General features: G+C 42.0%; 1 long non-coding RNA gene across 2 annotated transcripts; it reads left to right on the forward strand.

The window, feature by feature from the left end:
• The first annotated feature begins 284 nt into the window (after positions 1–284).
• Positions 285–26,035, forward strand: LOC143666796 (uncharacterized). 2 transcript variants are annotated; one of them, XR_013167727.1, is made up of 3 exons: positions 285–379; positions 12,421–12,549; positions 25,455–26,035. It is a non-coding gene; the product is annotated as an uncharacterized LOC143666796 (long non-coding RNA). The 2 variants fall into 2 exon arrangements; XR_013167726.1 differs by lacking the exon at positions 285–379 and adding an exon at positions 12,146–12,260.

Here is a 26,035-nt window from a genome sequence, read left to right on the forward strand (position 1 = left end):
CTCAGCTATGAAGGCACCTGGCGACGTCTGCTAGCTTTCTCTCCAGGCTTCTTCAATGGCTTCCCCAGGGCTCTGTCTGTTCTGGTGGCTCTAAAGCTTTTTCCAAAATGGTTCCCTCTTAAAGGGCTCCTGTAAGCAGCCCCACCTTGAATGGCTGGAGACACATCTCCGTGGAAACCGTCTAATCAAAAGTTACCACCTACAAATGGGTGGGTCATAGCTCCATGGAAACAACAACAAAGAAAGATTCCTCCCAGCAATACTGAATGAAGATTAAAGGCCGTGGCTTTTCTGGCGCACATAATAGCTTCTCACTGGCACACAGCATATCAATGGATCATAGTTCTAGATCCATTCTCCAATCTGTTTCTTATTATTGGTGAGTTTAGTCCGTTAATGTTCAAAGTTATCACTGCAAAGACGTTTCTTGAATCTACTACCATTTTTTTCTTTGGATTTTATTTGTCAGATCCATATATTCTTTTACTTCTTTTTTTATCCTTTAAGTTACCCTTACTCGTACTCTTCAATTCTGTGCCCTCCTCCAGACCGCCCTCTCCTATCTCTTTTTTTTTCAGCCAACAGAACTCTCCTTAGTATTTCTTGTAGGCTTGGTCTCTTGTTGACACATTCTCTCAGGCTTTGACTGTCTCTGAAAATTTTACTCTCTCCCTCCCTTTTTTTTTTGTAACAATAATTTTTTTGATTGCTGTAAGTAATCCATTGTATGAATGCATCCCCATTTATCCATTCTACTGCTCATGAGCATTTGGTTTGTTTCCAGTTATACTGATTTGGCTGGAGAGAACTCTTTTAAGCTGTCATCTATTTACATTTACCTATTCCTAATAACTTTAAAACATTTTTTTCTTGTATAATGTATGTACAAAGCAAAGAAAAAAGCAATAATTTTCAAAGCATACTTCAACAAGTAGCTACAGAACAGATCCCAGGGTCTGCCATGAGCTACCATTCCTTCATTTCAGATTTTTCCTTCTACTTGCTCCAAAACACTGGAGGCTTTACGACAGTCATAATAATGGAATCGTACAGTGTCTGTCCTTTTGTGTCTGACTTATTTCACTCAGCATTATATCCTCAAGGTTCATTCATGTTGTTATATGTTTTGGCACATCATTTTGTCTAACTGCTGTATTATCTATATATATATCACATTTTGTTTATTCATTTGTCTGTTGATGGGCACCTGGATTGTTTTTACGTCTTGGCAATTGTGAATAATGCTGCTATGAACATTGGTGTGCAAATGTCTGTTCATGTCACTGCCCTCAATGCTTCTGGGTATACACCGAGTATTGGTATTGCTGGGTCATAGGCCAACTGGATATTTAGTTTTCTGAGGACTCACCAAACTGACTTTCACAATGGCTGAACGATTATGCATTCCCACCATCAGTGAATAAGTGTTCGAATTTCTCCACATCCTTTCCAACATTTATCATTTCCTGTTTGTTTAATAGCAGCCATTCTTATAGGTGTGAGGTGGTATCTCATGGTCTTAATTTGCGTCTCCCTTGTTGTCAGTGAAGATAAGCAACTCTCATGTGTTTGTTCTCCAGAAAAGTGTCTGTTCATTTCTTCTGCTCATTTAATAATTGGGTTGTTTTTTTTTGTTGTTGTTGAGCTGTACACAGGGTAGTTTCTTTACATACACAGGATATCAAGGTTTTATCTGATATGTGGTTTCCAAATATTTTCTCCTTTTAAAATGTATAAAGACCTGTTTTGTGCTCTTCCTTCACCTTTTTAAGAAAGTCCTTTGAGACAAAGAAGCTCTTGATCTTAAGGTCTTTCTACTTGTCTATTTTTTATTTTACAGCTTGTGCTTTAGGTAAAAAAGTTTAAGAAGCTACCTCCTATTACTAGATCATGAAGATGTTTCCCTGCATTTTCTTCTAAAAGTTCTATGGTACTGGCTCTTACATTTAGGTCTTTAATCCACTTTGAATTAATTAATGTATAGGGTACAAGGTACGGGTCCTCTTTTATTCTTTTGGCTACTGGTATCCAGTTCTCCCATGTCCATTATTGAAAAAAAATATTCTGTCCCAGTTCAGTGGATTTGGGGGCCTTATCAAAGATCAAACGTCCATAAAGTTTGTACTCTTGATTCTATTCCATTGGTCAATCCTTCTGCCTTTGTACCAGTACCATGCTGTTTTGACTGCTGTGGCTTTATAGTAAGCTTTAAAGTCTGGAAGTGATAGACCGCCCACTTCACCGTTCTTTTTTAGGGTATCTTTAGCTATTCGGAGTCTCTTTCCCTTCTATATAAATTTGATAACAAGTTTTTAAAGTAAGTTGGGATTTTTATTGGTATTCTATTGAGTCTGTAGATCAGTTTGGGTAGAATTGACATCTTGATGACATTCAGCTCGCCTATCCATGAGCATGGAATGTCTTTCCATCTATTTAGGTCATTTTTGAAGGATAACTTGGCTGGATAAAGAATTCTTGGCTGAGAGGTTTTCTCATTCAGAATCTTAAATATATCATGCCACCGCTTTCTTGCTTCCAAGGTGCCTGTTGAGTAATCTGAAGTCAGTCTTATGTGTTTTCTGTTATATGCAGTAAACTGCTTTTCTAGTGTTGCTTTCAGGACTTCATTGCTCTTCAACACCTGATAATTTGATGAGCATATGTCTTGGTGTAGGCCTGTTCAGATTTATTCTATTTGAAGTTCTTTGGGCTTCTTTGATTTGCATATTTAAGTTTTTTATAAGGTTTGGAAAGTTTTCCCTGATCATATCTTCAACTAACTTTCCCAATCCTGAACTCTTCTCTTCTTCTTTTGGTACACCAATGATTCTTATATTTGTGCACCTCTTGTTGTCCATCATTTCCCTAAGATCTGGTTGCATTTTTTCCATCTTTCTTGCCATTTGTTCTTTTGTACACTCTCATTCAATTGTTCTACCTTCTAGCTCATTTATTCTTCCTTATGCTTCTCTGAATCTCCTACTGTATGTCTCTATTATATTTCTAGTTTGGTCTACTTTATCTTTCATTTCTGTGAGGTCTGCCATTTTTCTGTTTAACCTTCTGAATTCTTCATGTTCCTCTGGTGTCTTCCTGATATCCTTTATTACTTTATAAATATCCTTGAGTAGTTGTTCCAATTTCTGCGTCCTCTCTGGAATTTTGATTTGGTCATCTGGCTGAGCCATCTCTGCTTGGATCTTCACATGCTTTGTGATGTTCTGCTCTGTTCAGGGCATTTGACTATCTTGATAGGATTCGTTTGCAAGTTGTTTTCCTTCCTCTTCTAAATTTTTGTGCTTACTTGTTTTTTGCTGAAGGTTTCTTTTACATTTGGTTTGTTATTTTTTCTCCACCAAAGCAAGGTCAGGGTCTCATGCAGGGGATACAATTCAACTTAAGGGTCTATTAGAAGCTAGGCCAGGGTGCAGGGGTACTTCAGTGGCTGAATGACTGTCCACCATGTGGGAAACCCTGGCCTGACTCCCGAGCTGGTACCACACACAGAAAAAGAAATAAAAATAAAATAAGAACATAATAAAAAATATGAAACTCAGAAACAAGAACAGCAAAACATATCTCAATAGTAGTAGGCCCCAGAATCAAAAGGAGACATCCCAAGATAGAGTGGGAGTGAAGTCAGACTGGCGCCCACCATGAGGAAAGAAAATTTAAGAGAAAAAAAAAATAATAATAAATGAAATGGAATAATAAAAAATAATATGTGAAGTAATAGAAAATAATAAAATATAAAATACCTATAAAAATAATGAAAAAGCAATTATAGTACTAATAAAAATGTTCACAGAAGAACGTATTTTTAAAAGGGGAAAAAGATTAAAAAAAAAAAAAAAGCAGGCCAATGAATTAGCCTGCCTGCACTTACTGTTTGTCACCAGCAGGTGGCAACCCCGAGGTTCCTCCTCCCTCAGGCTCCCTTCTACCCGTCTGCTGCAGCAGGCCTGCACTTACCGCTTCTCGCCAGCAGGTGGCCGCCGGAGGCGCCTCCTCCCTGAGCCCCGCCCACCCCGACTTGAGGTTGGAGTGCCCAGCAAGGGGCTGCTCCCAGCCTGCAGTGGAAGCCGACTGGTCTCTGCCAGCGGGACTGGAAAGGTGACCAGCACCAAGGGGATCATCTGATCCACAGCGCTGGTGCATCTGCCAGACACCGTGCCCGCTGGCTGGTTATTCCCTTACCTGGCAGGGGGATTGCTTCCCGTGCCCCGAGACCCAGACGATTGGGTCTGCCTCCGGGGTTCCTGCAGGCTCTGCCTATCCAGCCCCCGGGGAGGTCTCCCCATCCGGCAGCTGCGTCAGGCTGGAGTGAAGGACGGTCAGCTCCCTCCAGTCGTACTTCCTCGTGCACTGCAGCCCGCCCTGGTGGGGATCTCGGTCACCCGACCTGCCTTGGTCCATCTACCCCAACCCCCCTGTCCTGTTCTCTCTGTCCTGATCCCCCCACTGCTGTCCAACCTAAAACTCCCCGAAGACCCTGTTTGGTTACTTACACCCTGAGACCACAGTCCTGGTCATTTTCTCCACATCCCTTATCTTGTTTCATGGAGCAGGGGTGAGCTCACTCCACTCTGCCCTGCCGTCACCCGGAAATCCCTGCCTCCCTCTCTTTTGAAGACAGAGTTCGTGGCTGGCAGTCTTTCTCTGTCAGGACCTTATTTATGTCCTTGCACTGCCTTCTCGCCGCCACAGTGCCAGTTGAGTGGTCTGAGCTCAGTCTTCCGTGGTTTCCCTCATACGTGGTAGATCGCTTTTCTCTTGCTGCTTTTAGGATTTCCTGCTTCTCCTCAACATTGGACAGACTGATTAGTGTGTGTCTTGAATTGGGCCTATTTGGGTTTATTCTATTAGGGGTTCGTTGGGCTTCTTTGATTTGCATGTTTGTCTTTTCTAAGGGTTGGGAAGTTTTCCCCCATTATCTCCTTAACTACTCTCCCTGGCCCTTTCCTCCTCTCTTCGTCTCCTGGGATACCAGTGATACTTATATTTGGGCGTGTGTGCTGGACACAGGGGTGCTGAGGTGCACGTGTGTGGGGCGTGGATGCCCAGGGTGTGGGGAGCAGCATGCATGGGCGTGGCACATTTGAGGAAGGTGGCTTGGCTTATTTCCTCACTGGCCTCCCGCCCGGGCACTGCTAATGGCTCCAGGCCTGCATTTGCAAAGGGGCGCCTCAGGTTCTTTGCACTGGCTGGATCGTCTCCTTATTTCCTCAGCTTTGTCATCCAGGACCTGCCTGTATAGTGTAGAAGACCTCCTCAGGCCATCTGCACCCTGGAACTGCTGTGCCGGTCGTTTCTCTGTCCCTTCTCTAGCTGTTCCTTGGAGCAGGGGTGGACTTGGCCTTCCTGTTCCACCATCTTTCCCTGAGTGCCGTATGGCCTCATCTTATCAGCTCCATCTGAAAGACCCTGTTTCCACATAAGGTCGCATTCACAGGACCCCAGGGTTAGGACTTCAGCATATCTCTCTTGAGGCAACCCAGTTCAAGCCACAGCAGGGCCCTGGATGTTGGGGGGGGGGGGGGAGAGGCATTTCTGAACCAGCCTTCCCTGCCCCACACCCACGCTGTCACAGGCCCTTCCCTTCCGCCTCTGGGCAGCCCCCCCCACCCCCGCTGCAGGTGCAGGGCCTGCGGGCACTGCAGACAGCGCAGCCTCGATGGCCCCGTGTCCGCGCATGTGCCTGGCAGGAAGCAGGGTCTACTGGAGGCCGACACCAGCCAGGACCCCTGGAGGGGCAGGGGGGGCTGGAGGAGCCACGTCTCCCCCTCTAGGCCACCCACAAAGCCCCGGGGCCGCTCGGCTGCAGCTTTCGGGCAAGGTGCCCCTGGCCAGGTGAGGGCCCCAGGTGGGAGGGGAGGCGGGGGTCCCGAGTGCGAAGGGCTGGTGTCCTGGGAAGAGGGAGACCAGGCCCAAATGCCCCGTTAGAGCCATTCTGGGTTGTAAGTCCTTGAGGGCTGGAGGGGAGAAGCAGTGCTTTTCACGTGCTTTTTAACACTCTCTTACTCCCCTCTCCCCACCCCACATAAACACCATAACTTCCACTTTGCTTCTGTCTCTGCAAATCTGCTATTTCTAGTTATCTCTTATAATATGCATTTCCCTAATGGCTAATAATGTTGAGCATCTTATAAGTTGATATCATATAACATATGTGCTTATGCACTCTGCCTCTTTCAAGGTTCTTCCATATTGCAGGATGTCTCAGAATTTCTTTCTCAATTACAGCCTAATAATATTCCATAGTGCATATATGCCACAGTTTGTATATGCCATATCGTGTCTGTCTGTTCGTTTGATGATTGATACTTGGGTTGTTTCCTGCTTTTGCCATTGTGAATAATCTGCTAGGAGCACTGGTGTGTAAATCTGTTTGTGACCCTGTTTTTACTCTCTTTGCACATGTGACTATGTATTCGTTTCCTGGCTGCTAAATCAGACACCATACAGTGGGTTGGCTTAACAGCAGGAATGATTAGCTCACAGTTTTGTGGCTAGGAGAAGTCCAAAATCCAGATGTTAGAAGGCAATGCTTGGGCGGTGCAACAGGGCTCAGTGGCAGAGTTCTTGCCTGCCGTGCTGGAGACCTGGATTCAATTTCTGGTGCCTCCCATGTTTAAAAAAAAAAAAAAGCTTTCTCCCTGAAGACAGAGATTCTAGGAGCGGTGCCAGCGACCCTTGCTCCTTGGCTTTCTGTCACATGACTGTACACATGGTTGAATCTTCTCCTTTCTCTTCCAGGTTCCGTTGACTTCTCATTTCTTTCTCCCCCATGGCCTCTCTCTGTGTGTCCACTTGCCCCTGCTTATAAGGACTGCAGCCATACCGGATCAGCCCTGTCATTCAGTTTGGGCACACCTGAACTAATGACATCTTCAAAGGTCCTCATTACAAATGGGCTCACACCCACAGGGCCACGTTGGAACCTGGCTATGCCTTTTGTGGGGATATTATTGAATCCCCAATTACCTACAAGTGAGATTGATGGGTCATATGGTAGTTCTATATTTACCTTTTTTGGAAACTGCTGAATTGCTTTCCACAGTTTTTGCGTCGTTTTTCTATTCCCACCAACAATGCATTAGAGTTCCAATTTCTTTGTATCCTGTCCAACACATGCTGTCTTCCAATTTTTAAATAACAGCCATCCTTGCGTGTGTGAAATGGTGTCTCACTGTGGGTTTGAATTGCATTTCCCTAATGGCTAATAATGTTGAGCATCTTTTAATGTGTTTATTGGCTGTTTATTTATCTGTTTTAGAAAGATGTTTATTCAATCTTTTGCCCATTTAAAAGAAAAGTTTTAGTAGAGAAGTTGTAAGTATACTTGTTACAATTCATGAAAGAACATTTTTATAATTGCATTATTAACTATAATTCATCATGTACAATAGGGTTACTGTTTAGTGTTGTATGGTCCTATAGGGGTTTTCAAGTTTTTTTGTCAGGTAATGTACATATAACCTAAAATTTACCTTTTTAACCACATTCAGGCATATAATTCAGTGCTGTTAATTACATTTACAATGTTGTGCTATCACCATATTCATTACCATTTTTTTAAAAACTTGAGTTGTCTTTTGGTTTTTGCCTTTTAAAAGTTCTTTATTATTATTAAGACTTTATCCAGCATTTGGTTTGAAACTATTTTCTCCAGTTTTTCACTTTTCACTTTTTTTTTGGTTGTGGAAAAAGGAAAAGAGCACTCACTGTAGACAACATTTGGTATGGTTTGGCAGCCAAGAGCAAGAAATCTGGAATCAACTACCTGGGTTCAAATCCCAGTTCTGCCATCACTGCTTCTGTGACCTTGGATAAGCCACTCTGCCCTTCTGTGCCTCAGTTTCTTGACCTACTTCTTAGGCTTGTCCTAAAGGACCCCAAGGCTGTCCTAAGGCCGCTCCAGGTGGGCTCCAAGCCAGCAAGTGGCCAGCCTGGATGGCCACTTCCTGGCTGCTTTCATTGCAGCTTCTCCAGGGACCACATGCTTCTGGCACAAATTGGGTCCCCATTACATGTTACTTCCCCTTTTCCTCCCCAGTCCCAGTTTTGTCCTCAGCTTTGGCCTGAATTCAAAGAAGCCCAAGGCTTTGGACATGGCCCCAGATACCTTTGTCCCCAGGTTTACCACCTACAGCCGTCTGTGTATCTGTCTATTCATCCATCTGTCCAAATGCCCATCTTAATCCCCAGTCTGAAAAGGACTAGAGACAGATTATAAAAATGTATATTGCTCTAGATCAGGAGTTGGTAAACTTTCAGGAAAGGGCTAACGTGCAAATATTTTCAGGTTTGTGGGTTGTTTGGTCTCTGAAGCAGCTACAGACAGCATGTAAACAAGTGGACAATGCTGTGTTGCAAAAAAAATTAATTTATGACAATAGGTGGCAGGTGGTATTTGAGCTGTGGGCCATAGTTTGCCAACGCTTGTTCTAGAATAATGCATGAAAGATGTGAGGAAAAGAAACAGAAAAGATGGGAAGGTGCATCAGTAAACAAACTACATGCTACGTGGTCCTCTCCCCATGATTTCTAGAGCTGAGCATCAGATTTGACTCTGAGCTTCTTAGCAGCCAGTGCAAAGAGAGGACCCGACCAGGGGCACTGTTTCCAGTGGCTGTAAGTGAAGCCCTCACTCACACGCTTGTGTTCATGTGCCCCAAGCAAAGGAGGGCTGAGCTTGGTCCTGCAGTTCATCCTCAAAAGAAGTATCTCCCATGGTGCCACATAAAGAGCACAGCATGTGATGCTAGGAGCTATGTCCCCTGCTCCAGTTCTCCAGCAAATTTGACAGCAGTCTTCTTGGGCTGTTTCTTTCCATATCCGTCACCCTAGTAGCATGTGTCAATCACTGCTTATCAGCCAGGAACAAATACTTTATATTCACAATTTCATGGGATTATAAGACAACCCTGTGTGGCAGGTCCTGATAAGTGATTATACGAGCTTTGGGCTAAGCACTTACTCTCTTGGACCTGAGTTTCTTTATCTGTGTCATGGGGAGCATGACATTCTTAATTCCACAGGACTTTTGGGAGGAGACGGATAATGTGTTTAAAGTGCATAGTGCAGTTTCTTAGTTAGCCTACTGCTGTGTAACAAACTACCCCAAGGCACAACGGTCATTTTAACAAGTCTTTTATTTGCTCTTGATTCTGTGGGTTAGCTGGGAAGTTCTGCACCATGTGGTGTTTGGCTGGGGTCATTCCCTGGGTCTCCTGGCTGACCTCAACCTTTGGCAGAACCAGCTCCCTGCCAGATGTGTGCTTAGGCTTGGGACGGGGGCGGGCCTGGAAGGTTCCAAGTAGGTTTCACTCGCACCTTTGTACTCTCCCTCGAGGCCTCTCTCCCTGTCTGAGTGGCCGGCTTGGGCTTCCTCGCAGTGTGGGGGTCTCAGGTCACTCATGTCTTACCCAGTGGCCAGATTCCCAGAGCGGGCACTCCAGTGGGAAGGGGAAAGCTGCAGGCCTAAACTTAGAAGCTACACAATGTCCCTCCTGATCAATCTGTTGATCAAAATTCAGGTCACAAGTTCAGCCCAGATGCCAAGGGGGAGGTAGACAGATCCCACGTCTTAATGGGGAATTGGCAAAGTCACATTGCAAAGAGTGTGTGGGATGGGAGCGATTGGTGTGACCATCTTTGGAAACACATTCCATTGCACATGGTGAAGTGTTGGTATATTTCTCTACCAATATCAGTATCAGTGTTCCCATTTCATCCCTCACTTACAGAAGAAGATGCTGAGGCTCAGAGAGGCTCAGAGAGGCTCAGAGGCCCAAGTCACAATGTTAGTAGGTAGCAGCATTGGGGTTTGAACCCAGGTTTGGCCGACCACAAAGCGCATGATCTTGACCTCCTTATGATCCTGTGACTGACCCGCCTCTCGTGGCCTGGTCCACTTACTTGAAGGGATACCCACCGCCCTTTACACCCCCCCCCCCCCCATCTCTTTCCTGCATAGGACTGGCTGCTTTCCAAGGCACTGCTGGACCAAAACACAGCACAGCTTCTCCTAAAGGCATGTGAGGAGCAGGGGGGAGACCGGATTCTGCCCCTGCAGAGCGAGCTCAGCACAGGGCGGCTGGCTAACTCCTGACCATCGTGGGAACACCTAAGCGGAGGCGGTACTCAGAGAGGGTGAGGGCCCGGGGGCAGAAGCAGTGGAGCTCTCAGGCCATGCTTTGTAGTTAACCATCGTGTTTGAGTCTACAGAGGGACTATTCCCGCATGTCACACACTGATGATAACCCTTCATGAGAAAGTAATATGAATTCTGACAGAATCTTCTGCTAGCTCAAAACAGCTCTAAGCAGATTTCCTTACTGCAGGACTTGTCAGAGCCTTTGATATGCTAATGAATGTTGTAAATCTCCAGGAGGAGGAACTGGAAAGGAGAGTATTTCCCAGGTGTAATTTTTTTCTAATACTTTTTATTTCTTTCTTTATTTTTTAAAAAACCACTTTTCTTCACACACCATACAATCCGTCCAAAGTATAATCAGTGGCCCTCAGTATAATCACAGAGTTGTGCTTTCATTGCCACAGTTTTAGAACGATTTCATGGCTCCAAAATCGAACAGTTTTTGTTTCGACAAAACTACAAAAGTAGTACAAAGAATTTCCATAGGCCCTTTGCCCAGATTCACCAATTATTAACATTTTGTGATATTAGCTTTTTTTTTAATTTAAAAATTTTTTTTAAACATCACAACATATAAACACAGACATTCTTACCATATGATCATTCCATTCTTGGTGTATAATCAATGACTCACAATATCATCACGTAGTTATATATTCATCACCATGATCATTTCTTAGAACACTTGCATCAATTCAGAAAAAGAAATAAAAAGAAAAAACTCGTACATACCATACCCCTAACCTCTCCCTCTCACTGACTGCTCGTATTTCCATCTACCTGATATATTTTAGTCTTTGTTTCCCTATTTTTTTCTACACCCCTTATCACTCCCTTTCATTGATCACTAGCATTTCAGTCTACTAAATTTATTTTAACATTTGTTCCCCCTATTATTTATTTATTTTAAATCTATATGTTACTCATCTGTCCATACCGTAGATAAAAGGAGCATCAGACACAAGGTTTTCACAGTCACACAGTCACATGGCGAAAGCCAGTGATGCTAGCCTCTGACGCAGTGGTTTCCTTTCTAAGTGGGCCTTCACTCAGCTCCTCTGGGACACAGCTCTGGGTTCTGGCTCGCTTGGCATCTCATGGGAAGGCACATGGTGACGTCCGCTGGGCTCTGCCTGTGTCTGGGAATCTGCTCTCTCTGTCGGCCCTCTAAGCATCCCGAAACATCTGGGTCTCTATCAGCTCTGAAGCAACTGTTCTACAAGCGTCTGCATCTGAGCTTTCTCTAAAATATGTCCCTTTTTAAAGGACTCCTGTAAACTTATCAAGACCCACCTTGAATAGGTGGAGTCACATCTCCAACTAATCAAAAGACCACGCCCTCAATTGGGCACAACACATCTCCATGGCAATGATCGAATCAAAAGTTGCCACCCTACGGTGTTGAATCAGGATTAGAAGAAATGGCTGCCCTACAAGATTGGATCAGGATTAAAACACAGACTATTTTGGGTACAGAATAGTTTCAACCTGGCATAACTAGGTTATAGTCTGTTACTATCATTATTTACTTTGGAGCTCAGCTTTCCCAGATTTGGCCAGTGAAGTCCCTTCAAGATTGCTCCCACATCCTTTCCCCCTATTTGCCATAAAAAATTTCAAGCATGCAGAAGAGTTGAAAGGTTTGTATAGTGCAAACTCACATGGCTATCACCCGAGTTTTATCATTAATATTTTATAATACTTGCTTTATCAGCTATCTATCCATCCATCTATACTATTGTTTTATGCTTTTCAGAGTGAGTTGCAGACATCAGAACTCTTTATTCCCTAAACAGTTTAGCATATATATCATATTTGTTTATAATATTTGTTTGCAATCCCTTTCTCCCTCCCTTCTTTTTGGTAATATAAAGTTATATACACTGAAATGTACAAATCCTAAGTGTATAGTCACTAGGTTTTGACAAATGCATTTACTCATGTCAACCAACCCCCTAACAGGATATTGCCAGCACCCGTGAGAGCCCCCTAAGCCTCTTTCCGGTCAATCTCCGCTCCCCAGATGGAATCATTCTTCTGACAGTTTCCACCATGGATTAGTTTTGCTTGTTGTGGAACTTCATATAAATGGAACCATCCAGTACGTACCCTTTTGTGTAGCGTTTCTTTCTCTTGGCATCATGGTTTTGAGACTTGTCACGCCATCCCCTACCCTGAGCAGTCCGTTCCTTCCTACTGCTGCATGGCATTCTGTCACCTACATAAACCTGCAGTTTGTTTGTTATTTTCCCTGTTGACAGACCCCTGGGGTGGTCCCAGTATGAAGGAAGCTGCTGCGGACATCCTGATCGAAGCCTGTTTGGACGCTGGCTTTCCTTTCTCTTCCTTTCCTAAGACAGAGACTTAGAAGCGGAACTGCTCATCACCGGGTAAGTGCATGTTTAGTTTTCTGAGAAACTGTGCTCCCTCATTCCAAGGAGGAAGTGCTTTGCATGCTTGTCCTTTTGTGGACTTCTGGTTGCCCGGCGACCTGGCCAGCAGCAGTGCTGTCGGCTTCCTTGCACGCTGGCTGGCCTGTGAGACACTGGGCTGTCTCTCTATGGCCCATGAGGTTGAACGTCTTTCCCTGTGCGTGTTACCCATTCGTACATCTTCCTTCGTGAAGACAAGGATTTTTTTTTGGCCATTTATTGAATTGGGTCATTTGTCATTTTGAGTTGCAGGCGTTCTTTATATATTCCGGAGGCAAGTCCTCTGTCACATACAGCCTCTGTAAGTATTTCCTGCCAGGATTTCACTTGCTTGCTTGTTTTCGTATTAGTTGTCTTTTGATAAGGCTTAGTTTTTAATTCTGATGAAGTTTAATGTATTCCTATTTTTCTTTTATGGTTATTAATGTTTTTGTCCTATCTAAGAAAATGTGCATCCCCCCACATTGTAAAGGTGTTTTCCATTTTTTCTTCTTCTTCTAGAAGCTTTTTATTTAGCTTTCTTTTGAGGTCCAGCATCCATAATGAATTAATTTTTGTATTTGGGATGAGGTCAGGGTCATTAACTTTTTTTTTTTTCCTTATATGGCTATTCATTGCTCTGGCCCCGTGTGCTGTTAAAAACTTTCCTTAATAGATTGTTTTGGCAACTTGGTAAAAAAAAAAAAAACAATCAGTTGACCACATATGCGTGGGTCTACGTCAGAGTGTTCTATTCTGTCCCATTGACCTATTTGTCAGTCTTTATGACCACACTGTCCTGGTTACAGCAACCTGCTAATAAATCTCGAAATCAGGTAGGACACACCCTCCAACTTTTGTTGTTCTTCAAGATTGCTTTGGATATCCTAGGTCCTTGTACTGCCACTACATTTTACAGTCAGTTTGTCAAATGCTGAAAACAAACAAACAAAACCCTGCTGAAATTATGATTGGGATTGTGTTGAATCTAGAATCAACTCTGGGGGAAACTGACCTCTTAACAATAGTGATTTTCCAATCCATGGAAATGCTACACCTTCCAGTTTATTATTTTTTTCATTGTCTTTCTTTTTCATTTATCTTTTATTTTTTTAATGGTTCAAATTTTAATTTAAAAACTTGTAGAGATTTTTTTATTAATTAAAAAAATTAACAAACAAAACATTTAGAAATCATCCCATTCTACATATATAATCAGTAATTCTTAATATCATCACATAGTTGCATATTCATCATTTCTTAGTACATTTGCATTGATTTAGAAAAAGAAATAAAAAGACAATGGAAAAAGAAATAAAATGATAATAGAGAAAAAAAACTATACGTACCATACCCCTTACCCCTCGCTTTCATTTACCACTATTTCAAACTGAATTTATTTTAACATTTGTTCCCCCTATTATTTATTTTTATTCCATATGTTCTACTCTTCTGTTGATATAGTAGCTAAAAGGAGCATCAGACACAAGGTTTCCACATTCACAGAGTCTCATTGTGAAAGCTGTATCATTGTTCAATCATCATCGAGAAACATGGCTACTGGAACACAGCACTACATTTTCAGGCAATTCCCTGCAGCCTCTCCATTACATCTTGAACAACAAGGTGATATCTACTTAATGCGTAAGAATAACCTCCAGGATAACCTCTCGACTCTGGTTGGAATCTCTCAGCTATTGACACTTTGTCTCATTTTACTCTTTCCCCTGTTGGTGGAGAAGGTTCTCTCAGTCTCTTGATGTTAATTCTCAGCTCATTCTAGGGTTTTTCTCAGTCCCTTGATGCTGAGTCTCAGCTCATTCCAGGATCTCTGTCCCACGTTGCCAGGAAGGTCCACACCCCTGGGAGTCATGTCCCATGCAGAGAGGGGGAGGGTGGTGAGACTGCTCGTCATATTGGTTGGAGAGAGAGGCCACATCTGAGCAACAAAAGAGGCTCTCTTGGGGGTGACTCTTAGGCCTAAATTTTAAGTAGACTTGACCTATCCTTTGTGGGGTTAAGTTTCATGTGAACAAACCCCAAGACGGGGCTCAGCTTATAGCTTTGGTTGTCCACACTGCTTGTGAGAATATCAAGAATTCAACTTGGGGAAGTTGAATTTCTCCCCACTCTCACCATTCCCCGAAGGGGGCTTTGCAAATACTTTTCCAGTCACTGATCAAATCATTCTGGGATTCACTGGGGGATCGCTCTGGACAAACCAACAAAATCTCATGTGCTACCTGAGATTCCAAGTACTTATGACATTCAATCAAACTATCTACATGAGTTATATTAGGAAGTGCTCTAGTCAAAATCTAGATTTTGTAACAAATAAACATTTTTTGCTTTAGTCTTACACATAATGTGACATTTTGCAGTATTAGTTATCATCTATTTTCAGCACCCTACAATAATGACAATCCTTTGTTCTTCCTCATGCAAAAACATTTTTAAAATTTGTACATTGTACATTTCACTATATTATACACTCTAGGCCTTCCTAGATTATACCATCTCGATCTTTAACATCTATCTTTCTTTCTGATTTCATTTATGTCCCTCATTTATCTTTTGTAACTTCCCATTTATCTATGCTCTCATTTGTCTTTGCAATGTTGTGTAGTTTCCGGTACTCAGGTTTTGCACATCTTTCATTAAATTTACCCCTAAGTATTTTATTTGTTATGTTTCATTGGAAATAGCTATTATATTTTTCTAATTATTCATTGAAAGAATGTCAATTCAATTGATTTTTGTATTTTGATCTTATGTCTCAGGCCCTTACTAAAATCTCGTAGTAACTAAAGATTTCTTCTGATTTTCTATTTGAAGAACAATCACGTCCTCAGTAAACAGAAATAGTTTTTTTCTTCATTTCTGATTCATATGCCTTTTAATTCTTTTTCTTAGTACAAAGATTAGGAGATGCCATACAATATTAAATAGGAGTGTTGAGTAGAAATTCTTGTCTCAGTCTTGATTAATGTTTCTCAGAAGTTTTACATAGATATTCTTTATCAGATTGAGGAAATTCTCCTCCATCCCTAATTTGCCAAGAGTTTTTATTCAGAATGGGTGTTGAATATAGTTGAGTGCTTTCTCTGATCTATTGAGTAATCATGATTTCCCCCTTTATTTTATTAATGGAGCATTAAATTGAGTGGCTTCCAAGTATTAAACCAGCTTTACATTCCTGGGATAAATTCCATGTTTTCATCATGTGTTCTCCTTTTTAGATGTTATGAATTTGATTTCCTAAAAGTCTGTTGAGCAATTTTGTATCATTATTCATAAGGGATATTGGACTTTAATTTCTTTCTCCTGTAAAGATCTTGTCAGGTTTTGGTATTATGTTTATACCGACCTCATAAAATGGGTTGAGAAATATTTCCTCTTCTTCAGTTTTCTGCAGGATTTTGTACAAGTTTGGCATTAATGCTACCTGAAACGCCTGGTAGATTCTACAAGTGGAGCCATCTGAAGCCATCTGGGGGTGGGGGGTTGGTCCTTTGTAGGAAATTGTTTGGGTAACGAGTAGGTGTAGAACTGTTCCGGTTTTCTGTTTTATCGTGTGTCAATTCAGTAAGTGATATTTTTTAAAGAATTTGGTCCATTTCAACTAAGTTGTCAAATTTATTGCCGTAAAGTTGTTTATTACGTTGCATTATTATCCTTTCAGTGTATGTGGGGTCTGCAGTGAAGTCCCCGAGTTCAAACCCAGTATTTCTCATTTTTGTTTTTCTTTCTCTCTCTCCACTAATAAATCCAACTAGGGTGTCATCAGTTTTGTTGATCTTTTCAAAGAACCCAAGTTTGATTTTGTTCTTCCTTGTTTTCTTTTTTTCCATTCCATTGGTTTCTTTACTGTTCTTTTTTTTCCTTATACTTAATTTGGCTTTACTTTGCTCTTTTTCTAGCTTATAAGGTGAAATCTTAGACCACTGATCTTTAGACCTATTTTCTTTTCTAAAATAAGCATATAAGCTGTATATTTTCCTCTAAGTACTGCAATAACTGCATCTTATAAATTTTGATGTCTTGTATTTTCATTATCATTCAATTTATTTTCCCTTGAGATTTCTCTTGTGATTTCTTCTTCAATCCATGGATTATTTAAAAGCATGTTGCCTAATTTCCAAATATTTCAGATTTTTCTAGCTATCTCGTTTGTAGGAAGATGATTTCAATATTCTGTGAGAAAGTCCTAGCTGTATGGAGAGTATTCTCTGTGTTGGATGAGCTCGATGACTGGAAACTCAGAATAAGGGGTTTTACCCCTCCTGGGAGTGCAGAAGGCTTCCTGGAGGAAGTGACACCCGAGTCACACCTTGAGGAACTGGAGGGAGGTAGAAGGGCACTAGGGCCACATTCAGGCTACAGAGAACCCGATAGATCAGACCACACAGGATTGACAAGTGCAAGAATTTCCCGATAGTGTGAGTTACATATGAGCGTGAGGAAGGCCCGAGGGTGTGCAGTCTTCCCTGGATAGAAGAGACCTTCAAGCAATTTTCCATCCCTAAGGGTCCAGGTTGGGCCTCAGGGCCTCCAGAGTCCCAGTTTTGTCATCTATAAAATGGAGCCCTTCCATCACAGGTGGAATGATTTTTCTGAGCAGGAGTTGAGCTGATTTTAATGGACAGTCCTTACCAGGCTTGATGCTTTTTGTCAATACCCTTTTTCTTTTAACTTTTTAATTGTATAGTATAACATATATACAATGCAAAGAAATTTTAAAAAGCAATAGTTTTCAAGGCAGTCATCAACAAATGGTTACAGAACAGGTCCCAGAGTTTATCATGGGCTACCATACCATCCTCCCAGATTCTTCCTCTTAGCTGCCCTAAAATATAGGACACTAGAAGGCTTAAATATTTTTTTATCACAATTGACTTTCTTTTTCTTTTTTGTGAAAACATATATACAAAAAAGCAATGAATTTCAAATCACGGCACCACAATTAGTTGTCGGACATATTTCAGAGTTTAATATGGGTTACAATTCCACAATTTTAGGTTTTTACTTCTAGCTGCTCTAAGATACTGGTGACTAAAAGAGATATCAATTTAATGATTCAGCAATCATATTCATTTGTTAAATCCTAACTTCTCTGAATAACTCCACCTTCAACTTTGATCTTTCTATCCCTCTCTTTAGGGGTGTTTCGGCTATGGCCATTCTAACTTTTTCATGTTGAAAGGCTCTGTCACCAACATGGGGTAGGGAGATGGAATTATCTGATGTTCTGGAGAGGCTGGGCTAGGTTTCAGGACTTGTCTGGACCAGGGACCCATCTGGAGGTTGTAGGTTTCTGGAAAGTTACTCTAGTGCCTGGAACCCTTGTGGGATCTCATATATTGCCATAGGTGTTCTTTAGGATTGGCTGGAGTGGTTTGGTTGGGATTTGGCAAGTTATGAGAGGTAGCAAGGTCTAACTGAAGCTTGCATAAGAGCAACCTCCAGACTCTATTTGAACTCTTTCTGCCACTGATACTTTATTAGTTACACTCTTTTCCCCCTTTTGGTCAGGATGGAATTGTTGATCTCATGGTGGCAGGGCCAGATTCATCCCTGGGAGTCCTCTCCCACTGTTGCCAGGGAGACTTTCACCCCTGGATGTCATGTCCCATGTAGAGGAGAGGGCAATGATTTCACTTACAGAGTCGGACTTAGAGAGAGTGAGGCCACATCTGAGCAACAACAGAGGTCCTCCAGAAGTAAATCTTAGGCATCCCTATAGGTAGTCTAAGCTTCTTCACTACCTGCATAAGCTTCACAAGAGGAAGCCTCAAGGTCAAGGGCGTGGCCTACTGATTTGGTGTCCCTATAGTCTGAAACAGTATCGGGGGATTTCCTGATGGTAACGTTTAATAGTTCCATATTTTTTCTTCCATCCCTCAAGGGACTTTGCCAATGCTTTTATATTATCTGCTTAATATACTCTAGGATGTATTCAGGCATTACGTTAAGCTATACAGGATTAAAGGCCCTCTTTCTTAGTCTGGGCTCCCTGTCTTTCAGTTGTTCAAATGAGCTATACAGATAGGTTGAGTTAGATTATGTGCTACAGAAAATCTCGTTTCCAGAACAAATAAACCTTTCTTCCATTGGTCTCAAGGAGTATGTGCGGTTCTAAAATATAGACAATGCCTTCCTTACCCCTGTGTCCTGAATTACTTTAGCTCCAACTGATTGGCTTCATTCTTATCTCTAAATATCAGATTATATATACAAAACAGCCTCTCGAAATCCAAAAATATTATTACCACTCTGGACTAAATGTGTTAAAAGCTTGCAATCTAGGCCCCTGTTTTCTTGTAAGCATTTTTTTTTAAAGGAGACCATGCCATTGTTCTTTTGTTTCTGGCTTATTTTTCTCACCAAATGTCCCACATGTTCACTCACATCATTGCTTGCCTCACAACTTCATTCCTTTTTGTAGCAGCACAACCTTCGTTCATAAGTATACACCATCGTTCGCCAATCTACTTCTCCATCAGTGCATCCTTCAGCCACCTGCTTTCATCAGGCATCATGTATAATGCCCAAAGTCCACAGTTCATCAACACTCTCAATTTTAGATAATTTCATTGTTCCCAAGAAAAAGAACACCAATAAACACACCATTGCCAAATAGGAAATCTAAACCTCCTCTTAACCCTTGTCCCTCTCCCCATTATTTACCCCAGCTGTTGCTGTGGTAGTGCAGATGGTTTCCTGTTAAGCATAGCCCATAGCATGCAATCGCAGTTTTCCCCCTGTACCTAAACACTCTTTGTACACAAATCATATCTTTGAAGTAGTTCTTGCAAGAACTAATTTATATTTCTAGTGTTAATCAGTGGGACATGTAGGTCTATACAACCCTCCTCCATCTTGTTCATCTTCAATATAGTAATATGACTTATAGACCCACTATAGAACTGCCTTCACTTCTGCCTATTCCCTTACGTTGGAGTTCAGTCTTATTAGCTAATTGTTCACCCATCTCTAACTTCTATGTATCTCTAAGTCTATGATATCCTGCATTATAAGCCTCTAACTTTACCTTTACCATGGTCATAAAAGTAGAATCATACAGTATCTATCCTTTTGTGTCTGGCGTATTTCACTCAGCCTTATGTCCTCAAGGCTCCTCCATCTTGTCATGTGCTTCAGTATGTCATTTTGTCTTACTGTCCATAATAGTCCATCGTACGTATATACCACATTTTGTTAATCCACTCCTCTGCTGATGGGCATTTGGTTTGTTTCCATCTTTTGGCGATTGTGAATAATATTGTTATAAACAATGGTGTGCAAATGTCTGCTTGTGTCATTGCTTTCAGCTCTTCTGGGTATATACAAAGTAGTGCTATTGCTGAGTCATAGGGCAACTCAATATTTAGTTTCCTAAGGAACCACCAAACAGTCTTCAATAGTGGTGCACCATTTTACATACATTCCCACCAGCAGTACATAAGTGTCCCAGTTTCTCCACATCCTCTCCAACATCTATAGTTTTTGAGGTGCAAAAGTATTTAATTTTGAGGAATTCCCATTTATCTATTTTTTTCTTCTGTTGCTTGTGCTTTGGGTGTAGAGTTTAGGAATCTACCTCCTAGGTCTTAAAGATGCTTCCCTATATTTTCTTCTAGAAGCTTTATGGTGCTTAATCCCCTTTGATGGGTGTAAGAGAGGGGTCTTCTTTCATTCTTTTGGCTATTGATATTCAGTTCTTCCATGCCCATTTACTGAAAAGACTATTTTGTCCCAGTTCAGAAGATTTGGGGGTCTTGTCAAAAATTAGTTGACCATAGATTTGGTGGTCTATTTGTGCATTCTTGATTCGATTCCATTGGTGAATGCTTCTATCTTTGTGCCAGTACCATGCTGTTTTGACCACGGTGGCCTTATAATAGGTTTTAAAGTCAGGGAGTGTTAATGCTCCCACTTCGTTCTTCTTTTTTAGGATGCTTTTAGCATTTGGGGTTTCTTTCCCTTCCAGATGAATGTGGTAACTAGTTTTGCCAAGTTTTCAAAGTAGGTTGTTGGAATTTTGATTGGTACTTTTTTGAATCTGTAGATCAATTTGGGTAGAATTGACAGCTTGATTATGTTTAGCCTTCCTATCCATGAGCAGGGAATGTCTTTCCACCTATTTAGATCTTCTTTGATTTCTTTTAGCAGTATTATGTAGTTTTCTGTGTACAAGTCCTTTACATCCCTAGTTAAGGTCATTCCTAAGTACTTGATTCTTTTAGTTGCTATTTTGAATAGAATTTTTTTCTTAACTGACTCCTCAGTTAGGTCATTGCTTGTGTATAGAAATGTTACTGATTTTTTGCACATTAATTTTACATCCTGCCACCTTGCTGAATTTGTTTATTAGCTCGAGTAACTTTGCTGTAGATTGCTGAGGATCTTCCAAATATAGTATCATACCTGCAAATAATGAAAGTTTACTTCTTCCTTTCCAATTTGGATGCCTTTTTATTTCTTTGTCTTGCACAGTGTTGAATAAAAATGGTGATAATGGGCATCCTTGTCTCATTCCTGATCTTGGGGGAAATCTTTCAGTCTCTCTCCATTGAATATGATGCTGGCTATCGTTTTTCATATATTCCCTTTATCATGTTAAGGTAGTTCCCTTTGAGTCCTATCTTTTGGAGTGTTTTTATCAGAAAAGGATGTTGAATTTTGTCAAATGCTTTTTCAGCATCAGTCAAGATGATCATATGATTTTTCCCTTTCAATTTGCTAATATGCTGTATTACATTAATTGATTTTCTTGTGTTGAACCATCCTTGCACTCCTGGTGTAAATCCCACTTGGTTGTGGTGTATAATTCTTTTAATGTGTTGTTAGACTTGATTTGCTAATATTTGCTTGAGAATTTTTGCATCTATGTTCATTAGGGAGATTGGTCTGTAGTTTTGCTTTCTTATAGCATCTTTACCCAGCTTTGGTATTAAAATGATATTAGCTTCATAAAATGAGTTAGGTAGAGTTCCTTTTCCCTCAACTTTTGGAAAAGTTTGAGCAGGATTGGTGTTAGTTCTTTTTGGAATGTTTGGTAACATTCCCCTGTGAAGCCATCTGGCCCTGGACTCTTCTTTGTAGGAAGATTTTTGGTGACTGATTGTATCTCTTTACTTGTGATTGTCTTGTTGAGATCTTCTAGTTCTTCCTAAGTCAGTCTAGCTTGTTTGTGTGTTTCCAGGAATTTGTCCTTTTCCTCTAAGCTGTCTAGTTTGTTGGCATATAGTTGTTCATAGTCTCCACTTATGATTTCTTTTATTTCTTCAGGGTCTGTGGTTATGCACCCCTTCTCATTTCTGATTTTGTTTATTTGCATCATCTTTTTTTCTTTGTCAGTCCTGCTAGTGGCCCATCAATTTTTTTGATTTTCTCAAAGAACCATCTTTTGGTTTTATTTATTCTTTCTGTTTTCCTTTTGTTCTCCCATTCATTCAACTCTGCCTTAATCTGTTGTTTCTCTTTTATTTGCTTTGGGGTTAGTATACTGTTCTTTCTCAAGTTCCTCCAGGTGAGCAGTAAGTCCTTGATTTTTGCTCTTTCTTGTTTTTTAATATAGGCATTTAGGGCAATAAACTTCCCTCTCAGCACAGCCTTTGTCACATCCCCAAATCTGGTGAGTTGTATTCTCATTTTCATTTGTCTCCAGAGAGCTACTGATTTCTCTAGCAATTTCTTTTTGACCCAGTGGTTGTTTAGGATTGTGTTGTTTAATTTCCATATATTTATGAATGTTCTCATTCTTTGGTGATTATTGAGATCCATCTTCATTCCATTTCTCATTCAGAGAAAATGCTTTGAGTAATTTCAGTGTTTTACATTTATAAAGACCTGTTTGCTTCCCCAGCATATGATCTATCCTAAAGAATGTTCCATGAGACCTAGAGAAGAATGTATATCCTTGTGTTTTGGTGCAATGACCTATACATGCCTGTTAGGTCTTATTCATTTATCAAGTTGTTTAACCTCTTTGTTTCTTGTTGATCTTCTGTCTGGTTGTTCTATCTATAGAGGGGAGTGGTGTATTGAAGTCTCCTATTGTTGTTGAAACATCTATCACTCCCTTCAGTTTTGCCAATGTCTGTCTCATCTACTTTGGCGCTCCATTATTTGGAGCATATACATTTATGATTGTTATATCTTCTTGGTGAATTGTCCCTTTAATTAATATATGTGTCCTTCTTTGTCTCTTATGATGTCTTTACATTTAAAGTCTATTTTGTCCAATATTAGTACAGCTACTCCTGCTTTCTTTTGGTTACAACCTCTGTGGAAATTTTTTTTCATCCTTTCATTTTCAATCCATTTGTATCCTTGTGTCTAAGATGAGTCTCTTGTAAGCAGCATATAGCTGAATTATATTTCTTAATCCATTCTGCCAATCTGTATCTCTTAATTGGTAAGGTTAGTCCATTAACATTCAAAGTTATTACTGAAAAGCTGTTTCTTGAATCCACCATTTTATCTTTTGGATTTAATTTGTTAGATCTATGTATTCTTTTCCCTCTTTCTCTTTTGATCCTTTAAGCTACCCTTACTGGTACTCTTCAATTATGTGCCCTCCTCCAGACCTCCCTCTCCTGTCTTTTTTTTTTTTTTTTTTCAGCTGGCAGAATTCCCTTTAATATTTCTTGCAGGGCCGGTCTCTTGTTGATAAATTCTTTCAGGATTCTTTTGTCTGTGAAAACTTTAATCTCCCTCAGGTTTGAAGGACAATTTGGCTGGAAGTCTTTCTCTTTCAGGATCTTGAATATATCATACCACTGCCTTCTCGCCTCCGTGGTGCCAGTTGAGTAGCCTGAACTCAGTCTTATGTGGTTTCCCTTGTATGTAGTAGATTGTTTTTCTCTTACTGCTCTCAGGATTTTCTGCTTCTCTTCAACATTTGACAGGCTGATTAGTATGTGCCTTTTGGAAGGCCTGTTTGGATTTATTCTGTTTGGAGTTAATTGGGCTTCTTTGACTTGTATGTTTATGTCCTTTATAAAGGTTGGGAAGTTTTACCCCATTATATCTACAACTACTCTTCCTAGTCCTTTACTCCTCTCCTCTCCTTCTGGGACAGTAATGATTCTTACATTTGTGTGTTTTGCTTTGTCTATCATTTCCCTGAGATCCAATTCAAAATATTCCATCTTTTTTGCCATTTGCTGTTTTGAGAGTTCAAAATCAGTTATCCTGTCCTCTATATCATGTATTCTTTCTTCTGTCTCTTCATATCTGCTGTTGTGTGCCTCTAGTATGTTTTTATTTGGTCAATAGAGTCTTTAATCGCTGTGATATCTGTTATTTTTCTATTTATTCTTTCAAATTCCTCTTTATGCTCTTCTACTGTCTTCTTGATCTCCTTTGTGAGATTAGCCATCCACTTATTTTATTTAGTAGAGTTGTATGAACATCTTTGATTAGTTGTTCCAACATCTGTGTCTCCTCTGGTGTTTTAATTTGGTCATTAGGCAGGGCTGTATCTGTCTGCATTGTGATATGCTTAGTGATCTTCTGCTGTCTTCGTCACGTGTAAATACCTTGATTGATTTACTTGGGTTTGATTTCTTTCAGTAGTCTGAGGCTTTGTGTTTGCAGGATGATTGTACAGCAGGGAGCAGGGCACGGGGTGGGGCACTCAGTGCAGTGATTTGTTTGAGGGCAGGTATAGGCGCAGGTTGGGGATGTTATTTGGTGCTTGTGAAAGCACCTCCCCAGCGGCCAGGAAAGATGTAGCTGTGCAGGCGCACCAGTCTGGGGAGCGTAACCCTGGCATGCGCTGGTCTAGCGTGTGGGGCTCTTTGTGTGCATGCACAGAGCTGTGGCAGCAGATCACCACTATGCCTTCCTGGGCTGGGGGCAGATGTGACCTGGATCTGCAGGTCGGCACTTTCCTGGAGCTGGGTAATGGGACTGAGGGCCGTGCGCATGCGCGGGTGTAGGAGTGCTGTGAAGTGAGGTTCCCAGAGGTGAAGGACGTGATTGGGGGGCGTGCGCATGCGCAGATCTAGGAGTGCTATAAACAGATGTGCAGAACCCGGGGTGGGGGGCTGAGGCTGTGGGACACTGTGGGCTGGCGGGGGTGTGGAGGGGACGGGTGTTGCCTGGGAATGGAGATTAGTACCCGCAGCCTTTATGCAATGGTGACAGCCTGCAGGGAGCAGGGAGGGGGAGGTGGTGCTTGGACGGGTGCAGGAGAGGTGGGTGAGGCTGCACTTGGGCTGGAGGTGGGGGGCAGGTGTGGGGGTTGGTGGGGTGGGGGTGCTTGGAGTGCGGGGATTGGGAGCAGGTGACCGGGTTCAGACGCATGGGGTCTGGGGTGAGTCACGGGTCATGGGGCTGTGCTGATGACAGTAGAGCGTTCAAGGAACACGGCTTGGCTCAATTCCTAGTCCCCATCCCCCCATCCTCCTGTCCCCCCATCCCCCCCGTCCCTCCATCCCCCCATCCATGCACTCTTGTGGGCTCTGCACTTTCACCTTAGGCTCCAGTTCTCTGCTTCTCAGTTCCTCTCTGCAACCAGAGCCGCCCTATGTCGTGCAGAAGGCTCTCCCAGGTCAGCTGCACTCGAATCGCCATCTCAGTCACCCTCCCGTCCCTTTCCTAACTTTTCCTTGGAGCAGGACTGAACTCGATCTACCCTATTCAGCCATCTTCCTGGAACTTCTTTTATGTCATCAATTAGCTCACCTGGTCCTCACTGCGTCCTGAGAGGGAGCTGGTATGCTGTGGCCATGTTCACACACAGGTTATCTCTGACATGAATTAGGATCTCATCAGGGATTGAGGACTTCATATCCCAAAGTTCTTTTCCTGCCTCCTCAAGGCAGCCCAGTCCCCTGATTCTGGCTGAGTCAGCTTTCTCCCATCCTCTACAGGCACCATCAAGGTCACCATCGAATTGGCCATGTTGGGCTTCCTCCTGCGGGACAAGCATGAAAAGGCAGGGAACAGTGCTGGTGTGTGCAGTGTGACCTGCGTCCTTACCTAGAACAGCAGCCAGGCCTTGGCAGGAGAGCTCTGGCAAATGGGGCGGCTGTGGGCCCAGGTGGGGGACATCCGGGGCCAGACCAGCACATGGGCCGATGCAGCCACCTGGCTCTGGCCAGGGCCTTCCCCTGGGCCATGAGCTTGATCACTTCACAGGCAGCCGGAGTCACAATGTCAGCACCTTGAGTGACACAGGTAGGACAGGTGGACAGGAACAAAGAGTTTCCTTCCCTAAAGACTCCCAGGTCCTAGAGCAAGGGAGGGGTAGGTAAAGGAGCCCCCAAACCCCAAATTCTTGTTCCTAGCTCTATTTCTTCCCCCTTCTATCTTTTCCTAGCTCCTCCTGAGAGGTCTACCCATTCATTTACATTTTCTGTCTTTTCCTGGGTCTGTTATTCAGACGGAGCCCACAGGTACAGGGCCACCCGTCCTTATGATTTCGGTCCATTCCAAACCAAGTAGCAATAGC

Source organism: Tamandua tetradactyla, chromosome 23 (genome assembly GCF_023851605.1).
Source record: "Tamandua tetradactyla isolate mTamTet1 chromosome 23, mTamTet1.pri, whole genome shotgun sequence".
Classification (NCBI taxonomy): Eukaryota; Metazoa; Chordata; class Mammalia; order Pilosa; family Myrmecophagidae; genus Tamandua; species Tamandua tetradactyla.